Raw genomic sequence first — 21,995 nt, forward strand, 5'->3', positions numbered from 1 at the left:
GCGAGTTTCTGTCAGTGCTGCACATGCTTGCACAAATGTTCTGCTCAAAGGCAAGTAGACAAGTGGATTTCATTTTACATCCTGGTCAAATGTCACCAAAATTGTGATTCACAAGGTCCAAGGTCAACACACATGTAATAAGGGTGCGGAAAATGCTAAGATATTGGGAACATTTTTTCTACAGGAATATTACATTCCTAACACTGTTGTCTGAACTAGATGAATATCCCCTGTTCTAGTATAGGTATGTCACAAGTCTCAAATTACATACCCACATACAAAACAGAAATCTGCAACCATTAATTTAACTCCAAATTATGCTTCTTCAAAATGCACACTAACCTTTTGTTGGAAATTGACTAGCTGATCCTAAACTATGTTAATTATTAAATTTTATGCTTGTGTCTATCCTGTAGTAGTGCTGCAAAGGCTAACAGGAAATTCATTAAAGGATAACTCACCAATATACTTTACAAACATATAAATTTTCAATGGCTCAGATTTTCATCAGCTTCCATCAAGGAAAAGTTTAATTGAGGGGTTCAGAAATAAAAAGATTCTTCCTTACCTCCTCCAGCTCAGGAGAAGAAACTTGTGCTACTGTACTCTACGTGCCTGCTACTTCGACTTCTTTCCAAGATTGCACTAGATTAAATGAGACTATAAATTATTCGGTTTTGACAACTGATGTATATATTTTGGTATATTGAGACTTTTGGGACTCAGTGTTGTCTGCTGCAAGCTATTGTAAGAAGCATTTAGGATTATTTGGACATTCTGAAATTTGTTATCTTCTAACTGCATTTGAGTGAAATAGGCCGAGTGAGACTGATTGAAGGGAAAGCTCTTGATGTTTGTTAGCTTCGTTCTGAAGTTTAACTGGCAGAGTGAGACATTTCCCAGTATTTGTCACTTGCGTTATGAAGTCCTCTCAGTTTTGAGCTGCTAGCTGCACATTTCCTGAAGCGCGAAGGAGGAAAGTTGGTGAGAAATCCTGCCGCTGAAGACTCACCATGTGCTGACAGAAACTTTTGGTACACTGACCCCCATTTGTTACAGGTTGCACATAATTGGAAGACATTTATTGAGTTATAAGGAACCATAATTCTGCAAGTGTAATCAGGAAAGCACAGTCCATGCAGTGCTTGCGTTATGACATGACATTACATTTTTAAAAGATATCCTTGTGGACTTCCATGGAGTATATGTATACCATACACAATATAAAATGTTCTTTATTGCATGGATTTAGTGAGAGGGGAAGAAAAATGGCCTTGTGCTTAAGGCACAGAAAGACCCCAGTGGTTGAGATTCTGTTCCTGGTTCTGCTACAGACTTCCTGTGTATCTTGGGTCACAATCTCTTTGTGGTTGAGATTCCTCTTCTGAAAACTAGGGATAATAATCCTTGAGATTAAAATACTATAATCTGTAAAATACATATACTGATACTGTGACTTTAGTCACTACATCATGACCACTGTCCCCATATTATTGGGAGATCAGTGAGGGGTGATAAAAACCTAGAGAGAGATAAAGTCAAGGTTTTGCCCAAAGTCAGTAGGAAAATGCTAAAATTGGAGAATAAAATGTAAATATCAACAGAAGGCAACTAATCTTATGAAACAGAAGCAGGCTCAAAGTAAAACATTTTTATCTGGAGCTGTTTAAAATCCAGATCAAGGTTTGGGATTTGAACCCCCCTCTCTCCACCTCACAATACAAAAATAGAGGTCATTTGCAAATTCATGCAACTTTCCCTAACATGCACAGGAAAATGGAGGGAAAAGCCACAGAGCTTCTAAGCTCCCACACCCTAGAATTCAGAGTCAGGTTTTGAAGCTGCTGTGCTTTTTTGGCACACAAACCATGGCTACAGAGAACTGAAATTTCTTCTTCTGTCACAATTCACAGCCAGTGGGAATTTTGCCTGAGTCAGGCCACAGTATTTGTTGCTACTTCGTTTTATACAACAAAAATGCAGTTAAAGATTTTGTTTTTAAATATAATATTGATTTTAATGAAAAGAACCAGCACAATGTATTCTCTTGCAACAGCTCTTTCTACAGAGCTCTATTAGCATTTCAAAACTGATGGACTTTCAGTGCTCCTAAATTTCAACCTTATTTTCTTTACCGGATTCACCTCCAGGCAGTCTGTCTAGAATAATATAACCTCTGTTTCTGTCTGAGTTACAGCTTGGAAAGTGCTACTGCATGTTTCTTTGAATCTTTAATTTTTCTTTAATTAGGCAATATGTAAAGATATAGATATATAGTGGTGTATTTGTTTCTGTGTCCCCTAACCTGGATGATGTGTCCCAATTGATTTAAAAATAGATAATTAAATCCACTAAAAACTGAAAATACTTTTTTGCTAAATCTCTTTGGACCATACGTTTTCAAGCAAAATACTCTACTGATTTCAAAGAGGAGCTCTGCTTAAAGACTGAAATGACTCTCTGCAGGCAATATTGTCTAAAGTGACTGCAGTTCATTTACTTTATTATTTTAATAAACAAAGGAGTAATGCTGAAAACCTTGTATGATTACAGAACCAATCCATCACGCACTGAAGTCTGTCAAAAGACTTCAAATGACTTCAATAAGAGCTGCTTTGGGACCTAGCCAATTATAATTTGCTTTACATGTGATGCTCAAATACATAATTAAGGATTACAAAATTAAAAACTATACATATTTATCAAACAAAATCAAGCAACAGACGACTTAGCTCTTTGGGGTGAGAACAGTCTTTTTGTTATGCTATACAGCACTTAGCACAATGGGGTCCTGAACCAAGACTAGAGCTCCTAGGTGCAACAGTAATACTACTAATAAAATAATAATTAAAAAGCTACAATTTATATTTTAACAATAATGGCAAAATTGAACCATTGTTTCATTTTACAAGTTCTGCTCAAAACTCAGTGGGATAGCATGGCCCTGTGAGATGGCAGCCCCACCTGGGATGCCCTCTGGCTGCAGCACAATCGGTGTGTCTACCTCAGTTTCACTTTCTTGACAGAGTCCCCGGTAATCCCATAGTTTTCCACATATAAATAGCCTTTACAGGATTATTTATTACAGAAGTCCTCTAAACATAATCCAGAATTCCCCAGCATAGTCCTAGCATTCAACATTCAATCTTTCTAGTTCCAACAGTCCATCAACAGACCAAGTACAGCCCTGATACCTCTCACCATCCCTCACCCCATCCCCTCTAGCTGGGGTGCTTCTCTGTCCTGTTTCATCCTCAAGTCTGGTTCTCTCTCTTACATGGAGAGATCAGTAGTCTGACACCTCCGTCATTCCCCAGCCTTCAGCCCTCTCTGGCCTTTTGGCTTCAGGTCTCCAGCTCAGAGCATCAGCAGACACCTTCTTCTGCTGTTCTCAGACTTCAGCCCTCTGGCCTGGAAAAGTTTGTAGGTAACACCTTGACTGTTTTCACCAGCCTGATCTGACTCCTCTGCTGACTAGAGAATTCTCACCGCTTCCTCCCTTCAGGGGGATTCCCTCCCTGCTGTTCATCTGAGCTTTCTCTCTCTTTTTTGGTCTCTGGGTTCAGAACTTTCCCTTGCCTTTAGGCAGTGTCCCATTTATAACCCCCAGGGTAGCCCTGTCCTCCTCATCATTCCAAATTAGGGCATACCTGGACCGCAACAGGAGAGCTGTTTAAGGCACCTGTTCAATTAAGGAACCAACTACCCTGTTACCAATCCCATGGTAATAATGGGATGTTAAATTAATGGTTTGGAATTTTTGACATTAGAAAAAAACAAATTAATTTGTAAAGCCCCCCCTTTCTCCCTTATCCTGACAATGAATCACTTGGGATCACAGACAACACATTAAACAACAAACAACATTTTTAAGGGCCGGATTCTGCCAGCCTTACTCAGGCTGAATAGTCTGTTACTCAGCAAGTAGTCCCATTGAAATCATTAAAACTAATCATGAAATAAGTTACTACTCAACTAGAATAAGATAACAGAATATGGCTCTTTTTATTAAATAAACCATAAAAAAACGAAAGGCCAAATAAATTAGTTTAGGTTCCTATTTTTGAAAAAATCCCAGCCATTTTCCCCCTTTGATTCTTCTTTCCCTTTATTGTGTGTAAGTCCTATATCTGGGCTGCAAGAGAATTTTTTAAATAAATACTTACAAATAAATATGTTCAGGGTAGCATAAATCCACTAAGATATGCCTGCTGTAAAATATAGACAGAAGCTCCTTCGGGAACATTAATGTCCTTTCTAGACATGCCTGTCATCACCTTTACTGTCAGCTCCTCCAACAGCACTGTTAATTTAAAAAAAAAAAGATTTGCAAACATTTTTGTTTGATATAAAGTGGGTTTGAGGTCACTGCTAACAGTAAAGTTTCCCTTTTCATAGTAAGAAATTCTATTTAAACTCTATTTGATTTAGATGAAGAATACATCTGAATATGAGAATTTAGTTGGTTCATGGTAGATGCTGTCCCATGTGAGTGATTGTTTTCTTCAGTGATTGAGTCAAAACTTTCTCACAGCCAATGTTAGTGACAAAAATCTAACTTCAATGGGAGCAGAGCTAAACTTGAGTAAATGATCTGACAATCAATTCAAGTCTGAATCCTACTCTTTTCCTCCAAGCCTAGTTTGATAGTTGAGCAAATGAAAGAACTCTAGGTTTCTTCTTTGACTGTTTCTTAGGCCTGGTGTATACTAAAAATTTAGATCAAACCAGCTACATTGCTTGGGGCTGTAAAATATCCACACCCCAGAGTAGCATAGTTAAACTAACCTAATCCCAGGTGTAGACAGTGCTAGGCTGATGGGAGAATTCTTCCATCAACCTAGCTATCGCCTCTTGGGAAGGTAGATGACATATGCCTACAGGAGAACTCCTGTCGGTATAGGTAGTATCTACACTGAAGCACTACAGCTGCGCTGCTGTAATGTTTCAAATGTAGACAAGCCCTAACTTTTCATAAGCAGTATCAAGGCTGAGCAGGATCCATGGTTTGTGTATAAGGAAGTCAGATAATCATCTGAGTGTTCATATGACTCAATTAGTCTTTCACTGTCCTTATATAAAAGCATGTGAACATATCACAGTTCCACCGTTAACTTAATTGCTAATGTAAATATCTTGCAACGCCGGCTACAACAGTGCCATGCAAACGCCTGTTCTCAATTTTAGGTGACATTGTAAACAAGAAGCGGGCAGCATTATCTCCTGCAAATTGTAACCACACTTGTTTGTCTGCGCGATTGGCTGAAGTAGGCCTGAAGATTTGTAGGCGCTGAAGTTTTACATTTGTTTTATTTTTGAATGCAGTTATATTTGTACATAATTCTACATTTGTAAGTTACATTTTCAAGATAAAGAGATCGCCCTACAGTACTTGTATTAGGTAAATTGAACGATACTATTTCTTTTGTTTTTTTACAGTGCAATATTTGGAATCAAATATAAAGTGAGCCCTGTACACTTTGTATTCTATATTTTAGTTTAAATCAATATATTTGAAAATGTAGAAAACATCCAAAAATATTTAAATAAGTGGTATGCCATTATTAACAGTGCAATTAATCCCACAACTAATCACAATTAATTTTTTTAATCTCTTGACAGCCCTAATTATACCCTAAATCCCCAAGGCTAATTATAGATTTTCCAGCACCCTCTTCAAAGTTCCCGACGCAGGAGGTAGCCACAATACTGCTGGTTTGTGGGGGGATGCGAGTCTGTTATAGCTCTCAACTAGTAAGCCTGGATCTATAAACTCAAGCTGTAGACAGCTGGGCTTTCAGCTCTGGAGGTCGCTGGTTCAATCTCCAATGTTTCAGCCACAAGAGCCGCTAATACACCTGCACCTATCTCTCTCACAATACCCTTGCATGTACAGTCTCCTTCCCCCACTGAGCTACTGGGTTGTAAGTTTGGCAGGCACTGGGATAGTTCACAATTAAAGCAGCACATTCCATAGACTGAGTACACTCAGGGGAATGAAGTGAAGATTGTATGGAAGTTGGAAGGGCAATAATTGTCTGTCAGGGCAGCCTCCGACCAGTGTGTAAAGGGCTCAGGGCTGCCTGGAAAACAATTTTGACAATTGTTTCTGATCCAGTTCCAAAGAACCACCAAACCCTTTCAAATCCATGTATGAAAAACCAAAGAGAACGACACCAGAATAGCAAGCATGGGAAACCCATGTTCAACTCCTTGCCCTGCTTGATTCAGATTAGGGATTTGAACTTTGGTCTCTCACATCAGTACTCTAACCTCTGAGCTATTGGTTCTCCTGGGTTTGCATTCTCTTTTGCTACACACAGTAATTTTAAAACTTGGGAGTCTTTCTTCCTATAGACAGTACCAAGGACAGAGGAACATTGAGTTTTACAGAAGGAGTTTGAACTACACATCTCTCTCTTTGTATTCTCACAATGGACTTTAGTCTAAAAGTGAAAACCTGTTCATGTTCTCTTCTTTAACCCATCTGTCTCTCTGTGTTCAATAGGTGTGTTCGCAATTTTTTTTAATTAATGAATTTCTTTATTATTTTGACTTGTATTTATGCAGAGGGTTTGGAAGGATTTAGTCCACAACTAAGGTAAGAGCTAGAGATCAGATATAAACCCAGCTGGGTGGTGTGCAATCTGCTCCTCTATTATACATGAGCAGTGGACTCTCCTCCCTCCCCTCCAGTTATCTCAGCTAGACTTTCAATTTATTGATGAGTCTGTGTAACTAGGATCAGATTGGGCTGGATAGTGAAAAGGGCCAGAATAATTAAAAGGCTACAATATTGTCCTCTCTTTGGAACTCTATTTAATCCTCCAAGCTCTTCAGCCATAGCAGCCAGCACCTTCAGGGCTTGGATGTGCCCTAGAACCTTCTCCCCTAGGAAAGACATACTTAGAAGACTGCTCTGTTTAGCCTTGGAGAAGATCTTGCCATGTATGCACGAAAGGAAGTGCTGTCTAATGGTTTTAGAACATGTAATGGGGAACTACTGTGAGGGTGTTTCACACAGCAAAAGAGAGAGAAACATTTAAAAAATAGGAAACATTTTGTTATGCAACATCTGCTCCTCCATCCCACTGCTAATTTGTACAAAACTTTACACTCTGTTTTAAAATTGGCTGGAATTACTATGTCCCTTTAAATCTGACAAAGCCACCTTCAATTCATAATACATTGTCTCTATACTCCAAGAGTAAGGCAAGCTTGACATACATCAGCTTTAACTTTGGAATTTCTTGGCTTTCATTGATATGTATCACAACCTTATTGTTATTTAAATGCAATATTTTAAAGACTGAATGTAGATCAGCACTGGACATCCAGTCCAGGGTAAATCAATGGATCCTTGTTAGTCTATGTCAAAGGTGCAGTGATGGAAACTGGAAAAGGACTCAGTAATACTGTTCTGCTTGAAAGACAAAGTTGGCACTCAAAGATAGTGCATGCCAGAGTATTTCTCTGGGACATTTGTTAAAAGTATTTGCCTTAAGAAGATTAAGAAAAAATATTTCATAGCAAGGTTGCCATTTACTGGGTGCCCCCTAATGGCCAGGGATGCATCTGTAGTGCCCTCACACTGTTCCCCCTCTTCAGGGCCCCTTAGGAACTTCCCACAGATTCTCACTTGGGACTACTACCAACCAACGCCGGCGGCTAAGCTGAAAACAGTTCAAAATGGCCCTCAGCGTCCCCCAAATTAAGTGCATTTTAACTCAAAACTTCATTCCCATTCCTAGTTCTTCTACCACATATGGAGCTCTTATTCTGACCCAGACTATCCTTCACGGAGCCATCGATTCGGTCATTCCTAGCACGAGCTCAGTCTTCTGACCCTGGGAACCTTCCCCTTGTCAGTGTACTGTTCTGACAGAGACAGCAGTGTATATACTGGCCTTCTTTGGAGAACTTCCCCTGATTGGTTGGGGAAGAGGGGAAGTCCTGCCTCACCCTACACTATCTGGCTCCTAGTCCTAGGCCCTTTAAGGGACAGTGTCCTGGTTTTTCTCATCCAAATACTAATTCCCCTCTTTTCCTGTTATCTGGACATTTCCAGGGCCTTATTCCACCATCTCTGGAATGGGGGTGTTCTTGTCCCTTCTAGTCTTAAAAGGGTCAGTATACCCCATTACAGACCTCCATTAGCAAAACATCAGCTGATACTCTAGCAGAAAATTAAACAATGTTTTTCACATTAATTTGTCAGCTAAATGGCCACAATTAGCCATAAACATTCCTAAACTAGACACTATGGCTTCAAAATATTGATGAAAAACCTCCACTTGCACCTCTAAGAATGTCAATTATTCAATATTTTCAGTATTCAGTCTTAAGCCCTACCAAAGGCTCTACCTGTAAAAAGAAAATGACAGAATTTGGCATTTCACCAGTTCTTTAAAAAAAAAAAAAAAAAAAAAAAAAAAAAAAAAAAGCACACCACACCACCACCACAAAAAAATTAAAAACCATTTTTTGCTGACACAGTTCAAGAGTATTGAGCATAATTAAAAAGCACACTTTGCTAGGAAGCCTTCCTGAAGTTTAAAAGGGACACTGCAGGTCAAACACACACAAATGTAGGTTTTAGAAAAGGTGGGAAAAAAACTTTACAAAATCCATCGCTCCACCTATATTATATATATAAAAAAGTGCTCACTCACCATGTTATCTAAGTGCTATCTAAAATGAAGGGCAACGTTCCCAGGAATACTATTTTAAAATGCCAGTGAGAACTACTTCAAAAAGAATTGACTGCACTGTTTTCAATCTCAATATTATACAAGTGCAAAAGAACCCAAAGGGGAAACTGCTAGAAAACTATAAACAAAAGTTTAATGGATTTCCTATTTTCATGGTCCAAGCTGAAAGAAGTATGATCAATAAACTGTGTAAATGGTGAAAAGTAATTTCTATTTTTTTTAAGTTGTTTCAGTTATAATAATCTATGGTGTTTGCGACACAGGCCCAGATTTTTGAAAATATTTTGGCGTTGCTCTTCTGAGTGTTGCCTAACTGACTTAGTGCAGAACCAGTATAGAGGCAGCCAGGCCTGGTGGTGAGAATGGGGTGGTATGTTGGGTCCCACACCAGGTTCAGAACTGGGGTCCAGGAGCCAGGGTGAGGAACCAAAAATCAGAGACCAGGAATCAGGCCGAGTCAGTAAACCAGGTGTTCAGGATCAGAAAATAAGAGCAGATAGCATTGGGTGACCAGTCCAAAGCAGTGTGGAGTCCACATTAATTCTGTATGGATTACTTCCCATTTCTCCTTCCGGTTTAAGTAGGTGGAATAGGCCAAACAGGAACTCCAGAGTTCCATCCATCAGAGCCCAGGCTGGAGCGTTTATCTGAGCTGGGCTTCAAGAAGTCTCAGTTCTAGCCTATGCCAGCTAGCCATCACATATAAGACTGGAGTGTGATGACCCCCAGGAACCCTGCAGATGTGGGTCTGAGACATGGGAGGTCATGAGGAGTCCAAGGCTAAGTCACTCCTTAACCTAAGCATTGCAAGACTGAGCAGAGCAATGCCTAAATTCCTTTAAAAATGTGCCTTATGCCTCAGCACCCCATCTGTAAAATGGAGATAATAGCACTTCCCTTCTCCACAGGGGCTGTATGAATAAGACAGACAGCTGCAGCGGCACAGGAGCTAGCAAAGAGTGCTGTAAACAGGGGAGTTTGAGTGGGAGTTCTGTTGGAAGAGAAGGTATTTGTACTTGGTTTTGTATTTTAAGTATGTGTGTGTGTGTGTGTGTAGAGGCTTGTAGGGGCTTTGTGCTGGGAGAGAAGCTGAGCCCTGATTAAAAGCGGGGCTTTTCTGACTAGGGGTCCTATAAAGGTAGCCAGCCAGTCAGGTAGTGGCAAAGGAGCTAGCAAAGAGAGCTGTAAACAGGGGAATTTGAGTGGGAGTTTGCAAGGGAAGTTTGTATTGTGCTGCTTGTTTGGGGTTTGTTTTTGCTGTGGGGGGTGGTCTTTTTGGTGTGTCTTGTGTTTCCCAGATTAACAGGATTTAGGTGGGAAGTCTATGATGGATACATAGGCAGCTGTGGGAGTGACTCCTGTAGTGGAAGACACAATGAGGATGACTGGATGTGGAAGCTGTGGTATGTACATGATCCTGGAGGGGGTACCTGGTAAGAGTTTTGTCTGCATGAAATGCCGTCTGATAGAGCTAATGGAGGAAAAGATCCGAGGTTTGGAGATGCAGGTGGAAAGTCTGGTTGAGTTTAGGAAGGGGTTTGAGCAGATGATGGAGCAAAGATATGAGGTATCTGAAGGGAAAAGCTCAGACTCACGGATGGAAGCAGGGCTGGGGAATTTTGAGGGGAGACTGGGTGAGGAAAGTGGTCAGTGGAAGCATGTGACTAAAAGAACCAGGCAGAGGAAAAGACAGGCTAGTGAAGGAGAAACAGAGCTTAGGAACAGGTAGTTGCTGAAGGTGGAAGGGCAAGGAAGAAGAGAAGAGAGGCTAGTCCTATAGGAAAAGGGAAAGAGTCAAGGGAGACTACACCAAATACGAGCCCCAGGAGGATACAGGATGGGTTGAAGAGGATTATAAGGGAAAATAGGAAAGGAAAGAACTTGCAGCCAGAGGGAACAGGGGAGAGACTGGAGAATAGCACCGTCACCAGGAAAAGGCAGGTTTATGTGATCGGGGACTCTTTATTGAGAAGAATAGACAGGCCTGTAACTAGAGCTGATCCAAAGAATAGAAGGGTGTGCTGTCTTCCGGGTGCTAAGATACGGGATGTAGACCTGAGGTTGAAAAGGATCCTAAAGGGAGCGGGAAAGAATCCCCTAATTATCCTTCATGTGGGAACAAATGATACGGCTAGATTCTCGCTGGAAAGTATTAAGGAAGACTATGCTAGTCTGGGGAAGACGCTTAAGGAAATCGAGGCTCAGGTGATCTTTAGTGGGATCCTGCCTGTTCCTAGAGAAGGGCAACAAAGGTGTGACAAGATTATGACTGTCAACAGATGTCTTAGGCAGTGGTGCTATAAGGAGGGCTTTGGGATGTATGGCCATTGGGAGGCATTCATGGACAGAGGACAGTTCTCTCGGGATGGACTTCATCTGAGTATGGAAGGAAATAGACTTCTAGGATGGAGGCTGGCACAACTGATTAAGAGAGCTTTAAACTAGAAATTTGGGGGAGATGGTTGGGAGATGTCCAGGAAATCTCCACGCCAGATTTTAGCATTGAGAGGAAAGAAGATGAAGTAAGAAAGGATACAGCCGTGGGTAGGAGAATGTATATAAGGAGCGAGGGCGATGTGGATACTAGTCTAATAGGTTATACTGGCTGTAGAATGACTGTGCCTAATAGGGTACAAAATGTGAGCGAGGCCAAACAGCAAAAATTAAGATGTTTGTACACCAATGCGAGGAGCCTAGGTAACAAAATGGAGGAACTAGAGCTACTGGTGCAGGAAGTGAAACCAGATATTATAGGGATAACAGAAACATGGTGGAATAGTAGTCATGACTCGACTACAGGTATTGAAGGGTATGTGCTGTTTAGGAAAGACAGAAACAAAGGTAAAGGTGGTGGAGTAGCATTGTATATCAATGATGAGGTAGATGTAAAGAAATAAGAAGCGATGCAATGAATAAGACAGAGTCCGTCTGGGCAAAAATTACATTGGGGAAGAAAACTAGTAAAGCCTCTCCTACGATAGTGCTTGAGGTGTGCTATAGACCTCCGGGATCTAATTTGGATATGGATAGAGCCCTTTTTAATGTTTTTAATAAAGTAAATACTAATGGAAACTGTGTGATCATGGGAGACTAACTTCCCAGATATAGACTGGAGGACCAGTGCTAGTAATAATAGGGCTCAGATTTTCCTAGATGTGACAGCTGATGGATTCCTTCATCAAGTAGTTGCTGAACCGACTAGAGGAGATGCCATTTTAGATTTAATTTTGGTGAGTAGCGAGGACCTCATAGAAGAAATGGTTGTAGGGGACAATCTTGGCTCAAGTGATCATGAGCTAATTCAGTTCAAACTAAATGGAAGGATTAACAAAAATAAATCTGCAACTAGAGTTTTTGATTTCAAAAGGGCTGACTTTCAAAAATTAAGGAAATTAGTTAAGGAAGTAGATTGGACTGAAGAACTTATGGATCTAAAGGTAGAGGAGGCCTGGGATTACTTTAAATCAAAGCTGCAGAAGCTATCGGAAGCCTGTATCCCAAGAAAGGGGAAAAAATTCATAGGCAGGAGTTGTAGACCAAGCTGGATGAGCAAGCATCTTAGGGAGGTGATTAAGAAGAAGCAGAAAGCATATAGGGAGTGGAAGATGGGAGGGATCAGCAAGGAAAGCTACCTTATTGAGGTCAGAACCTGTAGGGATAAAGTGAGACAGACTAAAAGTCGAGTAGAGTTGGACCTTGCAAAGGGAATTAAAACCAATAGTAAAAGGTTCTATAACCATATAAATAAGAAGAAAACTAAGAAAGAAGAAGTGGGGCTGCTAAACACTGAGTATGGAGTGGAGGTTAAGGACAATCTAGGCATGGCCCAATATCTAAACAAATACTTTGCCTCAGTCTTTAATAAGGCTAAAGAGGATCTTAGGGATAATAGTAGAATGACAAATGGGAATGAGGATATGGAGGTAGATATTACCATATCTGAGGTAGAAGCGAAACTCAAACAGCTTAATAGGACTAAATCGGGAGGCCCAGATAACCTTCATCCAAGAATATTAAAAGAATTAGCACATGAAATTGCAAGCCCATTAGCAAGAATTTTTAATGAATCTGTAAACTCAGGAGTAGTACCGAATGATTGGAGAATTGCTAATATAGTTCCTATTTTTAAGAAAGGGAAAAAAAGTGATCCGGGTAACTACAGACCAGTTAGTTTGACATCTGTAGTATGCAAGGTCCTGGAAAAAATTTTGAAGGAGAAATTAGTTAAGGACATTGAAGTCATGGTAAATGGGACAAAATACAACATGGTTTTACAAAGGGTAGATCGTGCCAAATCAACCTGATCTCCTTCTTTGAGAAAGTAACAGATTTTTTAGATAAAGGAAACGCAGTGGATCTAATTTACCTAGATTTCAGTAAGGCATTTGATACCATGCCACATGGGGAATTATTGGTTAAATTGGAGAAGATGGGGATCAATATGAACATCAAAAGGTGGATAAGGAATTGGTTAAAAGGGAGACTGCAACGCGTCCTACTGAACAGCGAACTGTCAGGCTGGAGGGAGGTTACCAGTGGAGTTCGTCAGGGATCAGTTTTGGGACCAGTCTTATTTCATCTTTTTATTACTGACCTTGGCACAAAAAGTGGGAGTGTGCTAATAAAGTTTGCAGATGATACAAAGCTGGGAGGTATTGCCAATTCGGAGAAGGATCGGGATATTATACAGGAGGATCTGGCTGACCTTGTAAACTGGAGTAATAGTAATAGGATGAAATTTAATAGTGAGAAGTGTAAGGCTTTGCATTAGAGATTAATAACAAGAATTTTAGTTATAAGTTGGGGACGCATCAATTAGAAGTAACGGAAGAGGAGAAGGACCTTGGAGTATTGGTTGATCATAGGACAACTATGAGCTACCAATGTGATATGGCTGTGAAAAAAGCTAATGCGGTTTTGGGATGCATCAGCAGAGCCATTTCCAGTAGGGATAAGGAGGTTTTAGTACCATTATACAAGGCACTGGTGAGACCTCACATAGAACACTGTGTGCAGTTTTGGTCTCCCATGTTTAAAAAGGATGAATTCAAACTGGAGCAGGTACAGAGAAGGGCTACTAGGATGATCAGAGGAATCGAAAACTTGTCTTATGAAAGGAGACTTAAGGAGCTTGGCTTGTTTAGCCTAACTAAAAGAAGGTTGAGGGGAGATATGATTGCTCTCTATAAATATATCAGAGGGATAAATACAGGAGAGGGAGAGGAATTATTTAAGCTCAGCACCAATGTGGACACAAGAACAAATGGCTATAAACTGGCCACCAGGAAGTTTAGACTTGAAATCAGACGAAGGTTTTTAACCATCAGAGGAGTGAAGTTTTGGAATAGCCTTCCAAGGGAAGCAGTGGGAGCAAAAGATCTATCTGGCTTTAAGATTCTACTCGATAAGTTTATGGAGGAGATGGTATGATGGGATAATGGGATTTTGGTAAGTAATTGACCTTTAAATATTCAGGGTAAATAGGCCTAATCCCCTGAGATGGGATATTAGATGGATGGGATCGGAGTTACCCAGGAAAGAATTTTCTGTAGTATCTAGCTGGTGAATCTTGCCCATATGCTCAGGGTTTAGCTGATGGCCATATTTCGGGTCGGGAAGGAATTTTCCTCCAGGGCAGATTGGAGAGGCCCTAGAGGTTTTTCGCCTTCCTCTGTAGCATGAGGCACAGGTCACTTGAGGGAGGATTCTCTGCTCCTTGAAGTCTTTAAACCACGATTTGAGGACTTCAATAGCTTAGACATAGGTGAGGTTTTTCGTAGGAGTGAGAGAGATTCTGTGGCCTGCGTTGTGCAGGAGGTCGGACTAGATGATCAGAATGGTCCCTTCTGACCTTAGTATCTATGAATCTGTGAATATAAATACAATAGAGATTGTGAGGAGTTCTGAATGGTAATGAGTGTCATGGAAGTACCATAGATAAGGATGCTTACTTATCAAAAGTACATGCATTTCAAAGTGACAGCATCTTGTTAATAGGGACAAAACTTCTGTGTCATACTGGAGGAAGAGCAGTGCCAGCCTTACAATTTACAGGCTATCTAGGGTAGTTGGAGAATATAACCCTGGTACAATGCAGGGAGATCCCTGGGTTAGGGGACACAGATGGGCCCACAGAGGTTATGCTCCAGCAGCAGCTCACTCCACAGCTATACTCCCTGGAAGGAGGGTCCTTCATTCCTGTCAGGAATTCAGTTCAGTCTGGGTTCTGGATTTGCCCCAAATTACCCCATTTCTAATACTCTCATTGCTTTGATATTGGGTTACCAATTGTGGGCTTCATTTGCAGTGTAAGCTCTGATGGTCACATAAATTAGGTGATATTAAGATGATCTGATGGTATTAAATTCAATACTGTATTTTTACTCGAAACATGTTTAAAAGTTTGAAGAGGTTTAAAAATTAAAAGTAATGTAGTAACTGTAAGTAGTGTGTTAATTACATGATCACCTCTTCCTTAGAAAACCAGACACACACTTTTTGTGGTACACCACAAGCATCTTGCTCAAGGAGTATAATTACTGGTTTTAAAAACAACATTTATGGGGAATTGTATTTTTAGCCTGGTACTAGTGGAGGACTTACAGCCTGAGAAATCTTCAGGTTTCTAAGTAAGGAAAAAGAGATGCAGACTTAATAATGGCAAACTTGTTGTTGATAAACAAAAATATTTGAGATGCTGAATTAATTGGCTATCTCTAGTTTAAAAAGAAAAAAAGGATAGTTTACCACAGTAGAATGCAGACCACAGCATGCTGTATCTTTATCATGTTCAAGGGAAGAATCTCTATGCCCATGCTGGGATACAGGTGCGAAGACAAGGAGGGCATTGGTGCCCAGTTTTCTGACTGAACAAGATGCACAATGTTTCTGAGTACTGGATGACTGATGAGCCAATAAGAGCGTGTACACTGTGTAGCAATGTACACTGTCCTCCTTGTTGGACCAGCACACCCACTGTCATGGCTTTATCTTTCTTTCCCCTTTCAGGAGTTTCTTTCCCCAATTTTTTCAAGTCTTTTTCTCCAGGACGATGACTGAAGTAATTTTCCTTTTTTGTTATTTCCTTCCCTCCTCAGGAGAAGCTGTCCATTCAGGATCTTGCCAAGATAGAAGAACTGGCAAAAAGCTTATGTAGCTCCTACTCCATTAGAAAATCTGCTTGACTGTAGCCCTTGTGACTAGTCTTTAGGCTCCAACAGCTAGAGACTGCGAGCCACCCTCTGGTTTCAAAAGGTACAATAATTTCATCCCACATTCAGCTTCCCCATTGCTTGGCAGGGAAGGAGGACTGGCAGTAACACTGCAAAAGTACACGTTATCTGAAAACATTTAGAAGTTCATGGAGCAAATGGCATTCCATTGTTTAACCTGATTTGTCCTGTCATGATGCCTGAGTGGGTGAACATCACTGAACACTTTGTATCTTTAATAACCACAGGAAACAATACAGGTAAGAGTTTTGGTGACTTTACACAGCTATAAACAAAGTCAGCCACAAGGGAGTAAACTGCATGATTTAGCTGAAGTCTACCTGGTCTTATTTTCTGCCAAGGGCAATCAAGTCAGACTGAGAGGATTAATGGCTCTGTGCAGCTAAACCTCTCTTTGGCATACTTGTCAACCTTCCACCAGAACTTGCAATTGCTTCTTAAGTCCTGGCCATCAGTCAGAGTATTTGGTGCTTTCTCTCTCGCTTTGCATTTAAGATCCCCTTGTGACCCTCATATATCTTAGTCAGAAACTCCTGTCACATTGATAAGGGAATAGCCAGTCTACTTACCTTCATTATCGATCCTTGCAGTGCTGTCACTGAATCCACTGAATATTTGTTTTGTGCCCTAAATTAGAACCACCTTCTCAGTCTGCCAATGTGTCCAGTTCATACGCTGTCTGTTTATATTATAAACTCCACATTTTCTTCACTGTTTCATTCAGTGTTGACTATATGGCTGGCACTTAGCAAATAAAATGACAATAGTGGGCTGAATCACGTCCTCATGTGGAAAGGAAAATTCAGAAATTCCTTTTATGGCATTTTCTTCTAATATTTCTATCACGGGCAGGTCTTTCCCTCCACAGGAAAGGAACAGGACCCCAAACCCAACAGATATTGAGAACCCAGGACCATCTATTTGGTGTGGGAACACAGGGCCTCTGTCACCTCATCTCCTCACTGCTATAGAAACCTACCCCTGAACTTCCTCTGCCACTGGCTGCTCCATGACCATCATGAAGGGCATTCCAAAGCACCAAAGGGTATCTTAAAAGTTAACACTTTTAGTCTTACCCTGATACCTCAAAGGGATTGAAGAGAAAGAAACTTGTCTCCCAAGCCCTCCTCAGCTGGAGATTGCTTAGTTTTGTGATAATTGGGTCTACCAATTTACCCTAATTGTGAGCTCAACTGTAAAAAGTGAGTGAAAGTTTAAAAAATGTCACAATAACCTAAATGCAAAAAGGGAGAGAGACTGAATAAGTCCAAACAAAAAGGCCTACTGATATAACTCAAGGACTGTGTTCAAATCACAGCTGGTAAACGAGGAAAGTGTGGGACCGTACATCAATGGATCAAAATTGGGGTGTCAGAAACTTGGCCTAGCTGGTGGACAAAATAATGAGAGGAGGAGATATTCCCCCCCCATAACCCCTTTTTAGGGTTCTTAAAAACATTTGGGATGGACATTGGGCATTGATGCTGGCTGACTGAAACAGGGGGAATGAATGGACCCTACTATCCTGACCAACATCTGTGTTATCTCCTGGGACCCAGGATCATGCTTGATACCACTTCCTGGTCCTGACCAGACAAAAAAGAGGGACTCAGATGACAATGCCACCTCCACCAGCTTTAGCTCAATCCCACATACGACCTGGGACGTGAGACTTTTTGTCACCCAACCCACTCATGTGTCCTTTTCCTTCCCCAGCTTCTCTCTTCTCTATCCCACTTCTTTTGACCTCTGTCTAATAAGAGTCTGGTTTAGCTGACCAAATCATTATATTTTGTAATACGGCTATAAACCTGTGACCAGAGAGGCAGATAAAAGCAATGTCCTAAGCAATTTGATGCCGATACGAATTTGCCTGGTCTCAGAATGGCTCATAAAACCATGTGCCGTGACTGTGCTGTTTCAGCAGTAAGGTTGCAAGAGACAGAATACCAGAGACAGAAGCTGCATTTTTCTTTCTTTGCTATTCTCCCTTCCATGTGTTTTGTTTGGTCTACTAGGAAACAGGATCGGACTTTAACAGCAGCAGCAAAAATGACAGCTCCAGACCATCTCAGCTAACTTTTCCTCTTTTCCCGCAAGAGGACAGTTATTACCATCAAAGAGACTGTCAAGCCTGGAGGGTTGGCCTTTAAAGACTCTCTCAGCTAAAGTGAAAAGGAACATGGGAGGTTGTTAAAATGAAAGCCTTACTTATAACTTCACATTTCAAATGCTTTATAATTAATAAAAAGTTGAATAGATTTTTTAAATATTGAGTTTGCCAGGGTGCTAAGCAGGCTGATGTATCTATACACCAAATCCTGAATGCTGTTTAACACTGTTTAATGTTGGACAGTAGCAGAGTCACATTAACACCTTTGACCCTTTGTTCCATCTAAATTAATACAACACAACACAACTCAGCAACCCATAGAGGTCAGGGCAGGCTAGGATGGTGCTATAAGATGGCCAACCCCATCACCCATGAGCACAGAGTGAGAGCCTTACTGTCACATAGTGATTTCAGGGGAGCTCTAGGGCACATTACTTCTGTTTGTACAAACTCTCTGCATTTGCACTTTTGATGTTGATAAGCCCTCATTTACCAACTTTTATGACTTGGGGGTACTTAAGAAACTGTAGGATTTCCTTGTATTTAGAACAAAATATAGCTGCACTTTCTCAGACCCCACCACATCGTGGACAGTATTGGGAAAATGTGATTTGCAATAGCAAACATTGAAATGTACAAGGCATTATATCTCAGGCTCTCAAATAATTTTAGTCATTAATTAAGTCTGACAGCACCTTTATCAAGGGCAGGTCAGTCACAGATATGTTAAGTTACTTGCTCAAGGCCAGAAAGGGAGTCAGTGTCTTAAGAGTATTAGTTTGTCTTTTATGGTAATGCTATTACCAATTTACAATATTAAAGAGATAATTAATTATATTCTTAGACTTCATATTAGAATATAGGGACAACAGCAGTTTGACTCTTGAAATTAGATGTTGATCCTTTACAAAGTACTTGGTTATTGGTAACTCTTTATTTTCATGGGCCAAATTAAATTTATTAAAATTTCTGAAGAATAATTTTAAGAAAACTTGTATTTAATATTAGAATTCAAGATTTGGTTTAAAGTTTAAGTTAATAGGCATCTATGTCAAATATCAGTTTAAAACATATTATACTATATGTAGGGTGGCCAGATGTCTCGATTTTACAGGGACAGTCCTGATTTTTGGGTCTTTTTGTTATATAGGCTCCTATTGCCCCCCACCCCGTCCCAATTTTTCACACTTGCTGTCTGGTCACCCTAAATATATGCCTTGAATTTCTTCCATACCCAAGTCCCCCACAGAAGCAAGTAGTATTTTGGAGTCCATGCAAGTATTTTGGAGTCCATTTTGTACGATGCAAGATCCAGAATAGTAACTGTAGCACAATTAAAAAGAAATAATTAGATCCTAGTGTAAGGATATGTCATGATTTCTCTAGAAGGCTTTAGCAGATCTTTGGGGTTTTTTTAATTCTAAACAAAAAGCTCAAGTGTACAGATTTCACCCACATTAAACTATAGTTTATGGATCATTTACTAATATCGTATGTTCTCTTATTCTTTAAGCTATAAAAAATAAATAGTTGGTTATGACTCACTGGTCATACCAATGCAAATGCTGCCCTTTAAATACGGCATGATTGATTTAATAGTTCACTTAGGCATGAAATTAAATGATAGGAATAAACAAGTTTCAGAGTAGCAGCCATGTTAGTCTGTATTCGCAAAAAGAAAAGGAGTACTTGTGGCACCATAGAGACTAACAAATAAACAAGTAGTTCAAATCCAATGGAATTTAATATTGTTTTTATAAACAATTTACAGCAATGACAAAGTTCTCAAAACCATTTTTAGTAGTAATCACCATTTATTGCTATTAAAAATCTCCTAATTCTTAGTTAATTACAATACTATGTAATATTTCAAAGAAAACTATAACATTTTTGCATTTAGCCTGTAATTTCCCCTGTCCTTATGTTGTGATTTTATAGGTGACTAGGATTTTGACATTGATTTTAAAAGTTAGCAGGAAGTATGGAAATCAGGCAAATGTAAATAGAGGAAGAAATTGGCATGGGAGAAAACAGAAACAAATTAAAAACAAATACACAAGTAACTAGAGTAGAATCAGATACTTTGTTTAAATACCTGTCAGTGTTTTTTCTCTTGATATAATTTGGGCATGCAGGAGATGATTATCTACAGTGAAAAAAAATAAACTAACAATATTTTGTTTGTTCATCTACATCCATCTACCATGGATTTTATTTTCACAAATCTAAATTCCCACTTCTGGTTAAAATTACAGTGATCAATGTCAGCTGTATTAATTTACAGAATGTCAGGCTGCTGAATAGGAGAATTCAGATTCATGGTACAGTGCAGCAGAAGACAGACATATAGGCCAAATTTGTCAGCCCTTACGCAGGACCAAAATGTGTTCCCATGGTGTTTCATATTCACCATCCATTTAGGAATGAGGAGCTTGCCACCTCTTTCCTCCGGGACAGGATATCATATTTCCTGGACTGTTGAATATGGCTTCAGGGTTCAACCATTTTGATCAGGTTTAACAGAATGACTGGTGTAATCATGATGGGGAAGGTGCCGCACAAGACACCACTTCTCCTTCTATTCACAACCACATAACCTCCTTATGGCTGCTACATGAAAAAGTAATGTTAGGAAGGAATTTAAGGTATTTTTCGATGAGGCAGAATAATCCACTCATCTGTTAGCACGGATTCAGGTTGGTTTCACTGATTCCCCTTCCTTGATGCCACTGTGCATTTTATTTTTGGCTCATTAATTTGTGGCTGCTGCTTTTGGCTGAAATTAAGTTTTATTTGATTTTCTTTTTAAACTAAAAGGGAAAACATAACAGCAGTCACTGGAGTCTGGATATCAACCCCTGTACGTGATGCAACATAAAGAAACAAAGTTGAGTTTCTTACTAGTGCTCCTATGTGCCACCTTTTGTAAAACTAACACAGCAAAAGAACAGAGCATGAGAGTAGAGGAGAAAGGCAGGAGCTATTGAACTAGGCTTTGGTCTCACACCGATGAACATCAGGAATAACTCCCTTAGGTCAAAAGAAAAGGAGTACTTGTGGCACCTTAGAGACTAACAAATTTATTTGAGCATAAGCTTTTGTGAGCTACAGCTCATTTCATCGATGCATTCAGTGGAAAATACAGTGAGGAGATTTATATACATAGAGAACATGAAACAATGGGTGTTACCATACACACTGTAATGAGAGTGATCACCTAAGGTGAGCTATTAACAGTAGGAAAGCGGGGGTGGGGGGGAACCTTTTGTAGTGATAATCAAGGTGGGCCATTTCCGGCAGTTGACAAGAACGTCTGAGGAACCGTGGGGGTGGAGGGGGGGGGAATAAATATGGGGAAATTGTTTTTACTTTCTGTAATGACCCATCCACTCCCAGTCTCTCTTCAAGCCTAAGTTAATTGTATCCAGTTTGCAAATTAATTCCAATTCAGCAGTCTCTCGTTGCAATCTGTTTTTGAAGTTTTTTTTTGTTGAAGAATTGCAACTTTTAGGTCTGTAATGAGTGACCAGAGAGATTGAAGTGTTCTCCAACTGGTTTTTGAATGTTATAGTTCTTGACATCTGATTTGTGTCCATTTATTCTTTTATGTAGAGACTGTCCAGTATGACCAATGTACATGGCAGAGGGGCATTGCTGGCACATGATGGCATACATCACATTGATGGATGCGCAGGTGAACAAACCTCTGATAGTGTGGCTGATGTGATTAGGCCCTATGATGGTGTCCGCAAATAGATATGTGGACATAGTTGGCAACAGGCTTTGTTGCAAGGATAGGTTCCTGGGTTAGTGGTTCTGTTGTGTGGTTGCTGGTGAGTATTTGCTTCAGGTTGGGGGGCTGTCTGTAAGCAAGGACTGGCCTGTCTCCCAAGATCTGTGACAGTGATGGGTCGTCCTTCAGGATAGGTTGTAGAGCCT

At 40.2% G+C, this 21,995-nt stretch overlaps 1 long non-coding RNA gene across 1 annotated transcript in view; it reads right to left on the reverse strand.

Annotated features, from left to right (window-relative positions):
- Positions 1 to 308: 308 nt before the first annotated feature.
- Positions 309 to 21,995, reverse strand: part of LOC122455849 — a 68,626-nt gene continuing 46,939 nt past the window's right edge. The window contains exons 4-5 of the long non-coding RNA XR_006274345.1: positions 4,167 to 4,303; positions 309 to 1,384 (exon numbers count right to left, since the gene is read on the reverse strand). This is a non-coding gene — a long non-coding RNA (uncharacterized LOC122455849). The remainder of the gene's footprint in view (positions 1,385 to 4,166; positions 4,304 to 21,995) is intronic.

Source organism: Dermochelys coriacea, chromosome 9 (genome assembly GCF_009764565.3).
Source record: "Dermochelys coriacea isolate rDerCor1 chromosome 9, rDerCor1.pri.v4, whole genome shotgun sequence".
NCBI classification, from domain to species: Eukaryota; Metazoa; Chordata; order Testudines; family Dermochelyidae; genus Dermochelys; species Dermochelys coriacea.